Source organism: Littorina saxatilis, linkage group LG1 (assembly GCF_037325665.1).
Source record: "Littorina saxatilis isolate snail1 linkage group LG1, US_GU_Lsax_2.0, whole genome shotgun sequence".
Lineage (NCBI taxonomy): Eukaryota > Metazoa > Mollusca > Gastropoda > Littorinimorpha > Littorinidae > Littorina > Littorina saxatilis.
In genome coordinates this window covers 12,976,143-12,982,185 of record NC_090245.1, presented here as the reverse complement: position 1 = coordinate 12,982,185, position 6,043 = coordinate 12,976,143, and the positions used below count along the sequence as shown (strand labels likewise).

Here is a 6,043-nt window from a genome sequence, read left to right as displayed (position 1 = left end):
ATTTAATCATGAACACAAGAAGCGATCAAAGTGTGACCTGCTCTCAAAGGATTAGGTGTGACCTAACCTACGCTCACATTCCCCACGCCTAGCTCTTGGCCCTTGTTGGACTCGAGCAAGGCGCCGGCCGCGATTCGGACGCACACAGTGTACTCATGGGGGTGCTAACGGCGTAGTAATTTTATTCCCAAAACTACGAAGAAAATAATTGCAACAAGAAATATTACCAAGTTTATAATTTAACGGAATAACGAAGCCCTTCGGTAAGGACAAACTTTATATTTGTAGCAAGTTAGGGAATGGCAGTCTTAGCGCCATTATTGTAGGAACTAGTTTGTGTGGATGATCTCAAGTTATGCAGGGGTACCGCCAAGGCTGGCGTGCGGTTCTTTCATTTGCGCTCGAACTCGGGAAGGAGCAGGTTGTGTTCTGTGATGTCTGACAACGCAGGCTGAGAGAATAGCCGGTAGGTGTTTAACTTTAACGCTTTTTGAATATAATTATGTATCTTTTTTGTTCTAATGATGTTTTATATTGATGATTGTTGGTATAAGTAACAATATTTGTACTGTAGGTACCATGAGAAGTTGTGTAAATTGGAATGCTAGAGACCGGTCGAAGATGATTGTCGATAAAGTGTTTCGTGTCTTTGTTGACTAGCTGATATCGCCGAGCCTTTTTGTTTGGGTCAATATTATTTTTTTTGTAAATTATCCCTGCAGTATGGTATAAGACATTTTCGTGGCAAACATGTTTGCTATTTAGGGCTGTGCTGAAAGTCAGGAAATAGTGTTATGTACCAAACTGAGGCCACTGTGGCTGCGATAACCGACCACGTAGGTTTTGCACTCGGAGACAAAGAAAGCTAGGCGTGCCAGCAGTCCACGCAATGTGTTAGCAATTAGTCGGGTTGATGTTATAGCGTATGTTGTTAGTTTTAAGCCAAACGCGTAATTGAAAGTAAAGAATATATTTTGGGTCACCAGTTGAAATGTAGATGAGGCAGTCTGCCACGATTCTTCTTGCCAAATAATGCAAAAGCATGGTGCTGAATACCAACAAACTCAGAATTCTATGCTGGGACCATAAGTATTAGGATTAGTTTAGCCACATTAATTTATAAGGGAGTATATCATGTAGTGTCATGTAGTATTATTATGACATTTCCTCATAATATCTCTTTATCTTTCGCGAGTTTACAACATTTTGTTTTATATTTTACACACAGAAAGGACCTTTCAACTTAAAAAAATAACAACAAGGAAAGCAACCCCGACCCCACAAAGCCAGCCAGCCAGCTAGCCAGATCGTCTCAAATTTTTAACAAAAAAGGTAAATGTGTGTGGTTGACCCCTCCTTTATTTTGTATGTGTGTGTGTGTGTAAGAGAGAGGGAGAGAGAAGAGAGAGAGAGAGAGAGAGAGAGAGAGAGAGAGAGAGAGAGAGAGAGAGAGAGAGAGAAAAAAACAATTTGTCTTTCACTAGTTAGGGGGAAAACAACATCATCAGGTCTAGGGTTTTAAAGAAGGCGCGGTCCACAAAACGAAGGCTCTGTTTGTTCTGTGTGGGACCAAAAACCAAGGCCACAACAGGAGCTGAGAACGGAAAAGGCCACTTCAGAATTTAAAATAAGTAGTTAGTTTAATAATTAAGTCATCAGGTCTAGGGTTTTAAAACGTTTAGAAGGTGGACGCGGCCCATGAGGCCATTTTTCCCGCCCCAAGGCCAACGGAGCTGAGTATGAAAAAAAGGCCACTTCAGAATTTAAAATAAGTAGTTAGTTTAATAATTAAGTCATCAGGTCTAGGGTTTTAAAGAAGGCGCGGTCCACAAAACGAAGGCTCTGTTTGTTCTGTGTGGGACCAAAAACCAAGGCCACAACAGGAGCTGAGAACGGAAAAGGCCACTTCAGAATTTAAAATAAGTAGTTAGTTTAATAATTAAGTCATCAGGTCTAGGGTTATAAAGAAGGCGCGGTCCACAAAACGAAGGCTCTGTTTGTTCTGTGTGGGACCAAAAACCAAGGCCACAACAGGAGCTGAGAACGGAAAAGGCCACTTCAGAATTTAAAATAAGTAGTTAGTTTAATAATTAAGTCATCAGGTCTAGGGTTATAAAGAAGGCGCGGTCCACAAAACGAAGGCTCTGTTTGTTCTGTGTGGGACCAAAAACCAAGGCCACAACAGGAGCTGAGAACGGAAAAGGCCACTTCAGAATTTAAAATAAGTAGTTTAATAATTAAGTCATCAGGTCTAGGGTTTTAAAGAAGGCGCGGTCCACAAAACGAAGGCTCTGTTTGTTCTGTGTGGGACCAAAAACCAAGGCCACAACAGGAGCTGAGAACGGAAAAGGCCACTTCAGAATTTAAAATAAGTAGTTAGTTTAATAATTAAGTCATCAGGTCTAGGGTTTTAAAGAAGGCGCGGTCCACAAAACGAAGGCTCTGTTTGTTCTGTGTGGGACCAAAAACCAAGGCCACAACAGGAGCTGAGAACGGAAAAGGCCACTTCAGAATTTAAAATAAGTAGTTAGTTTAATAATTAAGTCATCAGGTCTAGGGTTTTAAAGAAGGCGCGGTCCACAAAACGAAGGCTCTGTTTGTTCTGTGTGGGACCAAAAACCAAGGCCACAACAGGAGCTGAGAACGGAAAAGGCCACTTCAGAATTTAAAATAAGTAGTTAGTTTAATAATTAAGTCATCAGGTCTAGGGTTTTAAAGAAGGCGCGGTCCACAAAACGAAGGCTCTGTTTGTTCTGTGTGGGACCAAAAACCAAGGCCACAACAGGAGCTGAGAACGGAAAAGGCCACTTCAGAATTTAAAATAAGTAGTTAGTTTAATAATTAAGTCATCAGGTCTAGGGTTTTAAAGAAGGCGCGGTCCACAAAACGAAGGCTCTGTTTGTTCTGTGTGGGACCAAAAACCAAGGCCACAACAGGAGCTGAGAACGGAAAAGGCCACTTCAGAATTTAAAATAAGTAGTTTAATAATTAAGTCATCAGGTCTAGGGTTTTAAAGAAGGCGCGGTCCACAAAACGAAGGCTCTGTTTGTTCTGTGTGGGACCAAAAACCAAGGCCACAACAGGAGCTGAGAACGGAAAAGGCCACTTCAGAATTTAAAATAAGTAGTTAGTTTAATAATTAAGTCATCAGGTCTAGGGTTTTAAAGAAGGCGCGGTCCACAAAACGAAGGCTCTGTTTGTTCTGTGTGGGACCAAAAACCAAGGCCACAACAGGAGCTGAGAACGGAAAAGGCCACTTCAGAATTTAAAATAAGTAGTTAGTTTAATAATTAAGTCATCAGGTCTAGGGTTTTAAAGAAGGCGCGGTCCACAAAACGAAGGCTCTGTTTGTTCTGTGTGGGACCAAAAACCAAGGCCACAACAGGAGCTGAGAACGGAAAAGGCCACTTCAGAATTTAAAATAAGTAGTTAGTTTAATAATTAAGTCATCAGGTCTAGGGTTTTAAAACGTTTAGAAGGTGGACGCGGCCAACACCAGGAGGCCATTTTTCCCGCCCCAAAGGCCAACGGAGCTGATTATGTTCTGAGAAAGAACGGGTAAAAAGGCCATTTAGGTTTAGACTGTAAATTAGGTAAGTTTAATTAAGTTTTAGTCATCAGGTCTAGGTTTTAAAACGTTAGAAGGTGGACGCGGCCCACTAAGGCCATTTTTCCCGCCCCAAGGCCAACGGAGCTGAGTATGAAAAAGAAGGCCATTTAGGTTTAGAATTTAAAATAGGTAGTTTAATTAAGTTTTAGTCATCAGGTCTAGGTTTTAAAACGTTAGAAGGTGGACGCGGCCCACTAAGGTCATTTTTCCCGCCCCAAGGCCAACGGAGCTGAGTATGAAAAAAGGCCATTTAGGTTTAGAATTTAAAATAGGTAGTTTAATTAAGCCATCAGGTCTAGGTTTTAATTTAGCGGGATTATAAGACGACGGCGGAGATGTATTTGTGCGGGCAACAGAGGGGGTTTGCTTTCGCATATAGCTAGCTTTAGAATTTAAAATAGGTGCTCCCATGGGGTCGCCTTCACGCGGCGGGAGTGTTTCCACAGAGCACCCCTTTACTTCACTTCTTTTGTCTTATTTCAGCCTTACCAGTCCTTTCACCTATATGAGTCTATAGCGTAAAGAGACGGAATGAGAGAGAGAGACGGAATGAGAGAGAGAGACGGAATGAGAGAGAGAGAGAGAGAGAGAGAGAGAGCCCAGGCCGAGAGTGAGTCTGGAACACATAACAAAGAAAAAGAGAGTACCAAAAAAAGAGAAACTTTTCGAACCTCTACGACAGTAACGAGTTGTATAGTGAGATTGCATCATGTAACAGCCAAGTGGTCAGTAGGTAAAGCTATTTAGGTTCCAAGGGTTCAAGTCAGTGATAATGTAAGCAGAAACGAGACATTAATACCAAAGTGTATCTAACGGTCAATGATTGTCTTAGAAGACCCGTCAAAGTTTGTTTAAGATAAGGAGTTAAGAGGAACGAACTGGTTTATTATGAGCGTAAGTTGGCACATGTTTGACTATTAGCAAGTTCGCAGTTGTCTATGGTAAAATTAGAACAAAATGGAAATAATCACCGGATGTTGAATAGCCAAGTAGAAAAGACGGGTTAGAAAACCGAAAGTCACAGGACGGAAGAATAGGCCTATAATAAGGAAAGACGGAGAAAGATATATAAAGGATGATTAAATTGATCGCTCTGTCTGCCCTGATTACCTGAAGAAGTATAAGACGTCAGTCCAACCTGTGCCTAAATTAGCTACGGTGTATGACGACAATGTGAATATATTTTGTTGTGATTATTCTCAAAGTAACTTCTTAAATTGTTTTCCGAATTGTGTGTGGTATATGAAGCTCCTTTCTCCTCTAAAGGTTTTGTGGAATGTTATTTTCTCTCTAGTCTAAACCTGTGTGATGTCGGTACTGTCAGTTATGTGTGTGTACTTTCGGTTCGCGTGTGTTCGTTGTATACGCCCACCGTGGTGGATCGCCAAGACTGGCACACTCAGTCCTATAGCAACCCACGCGACAACTAAACATACCACACCACAACGACATCACCACTCCTACCAACTCGTGCACCATACATTCACACACTAACTCAACCGCACAGCGGAACAGCCATGACAATCAACAATACGCACCACAATACGCGAAACGTATCAGCACCCCAAAAAAAAAATAAAAATAAAAAACCACCCCGTGCGATACATACATTAACACACACAGACACACGCAACGGTGGCGCGGCAATATGTGTCTATTTTGTGCACTATGTTTTATGTTCGTTTAAAACAATAAAAAAACCTTTGTCATATCAACTACTATTTGAGTTATATCATTGTACGGATGTGATGTGTGAGGCGGGTGTGTGGCAGTGAGAGTTTGCTTTTATCTTGTGTTTTCTTATCGTCTTGTAAAGTGTTGTGTGACTATATCATTTGTAAATCCAAGCATCCCCAAAACATTCAACCACAATAATAATGCTTGTAATACATCAACACATTAAAACAATAAAATAAAAAGAAAGTTACTCTCATCCAGAGAGAGAGAGAGACACACACACACACACTTACACACACGCACTTACACACACGCACTTACACACACACTCACATACACACAGCTTTTTTAAATATTTATTTCGAAGATGTACTTTTTTACCCGAAATTCACGCCCATATTTTTTTTACGACACACACAACTCAAACCTTACAATTCTAAAAAAACAACAACAACAACAACAACAACAACAACAACAACTATATTCATTTCTCTTTCTTCTCTCTGGTTGGGGGAGCACTCTCACCGGCGGCCTGCTTTCTTCTTTTCTTAGAAATGAGGATAACAAACTTTCACACAATCAAAAGTGTTCACATGAAAGAAAAAAAGGTCCACATCACAAAACATCCATGATATTGAGGTAATACAGCGGGAGTCACTTAGTGACCAGGGTTGTTGTTTTTGCGGAAGCTTGTGTGTCTACCGTCCAATAGCTGTTTTTTCTGGCTTTGTTGGTTTTTTCCCTCTCTTGATTTGT

The 6,043-nt window shown here is 41.0% G+C and overlaps 1 long non-coding RNA gene across 1 annotated transcript; it reads left to right on the top strand.

Moving 5' to 3' along the window:
• The first annotated feature begins 400 nt into the window (after window positions 1–400).
• LOC138961938 (uncharacterized) lies at window positions 401–5,325 on the top strand. The gene is made up of 3 exons (XR_011454357.1): window positions 401–466; window positions 1,229–1,332; window positions 4,094–5,325. It is a non-coding gene; the product is annotated as an uncharacterized lncRNA (long non-coding RNA).
• The last annotated feature ends 718 nt before the right edge of the window (window positions 5,326–6,043 follow it).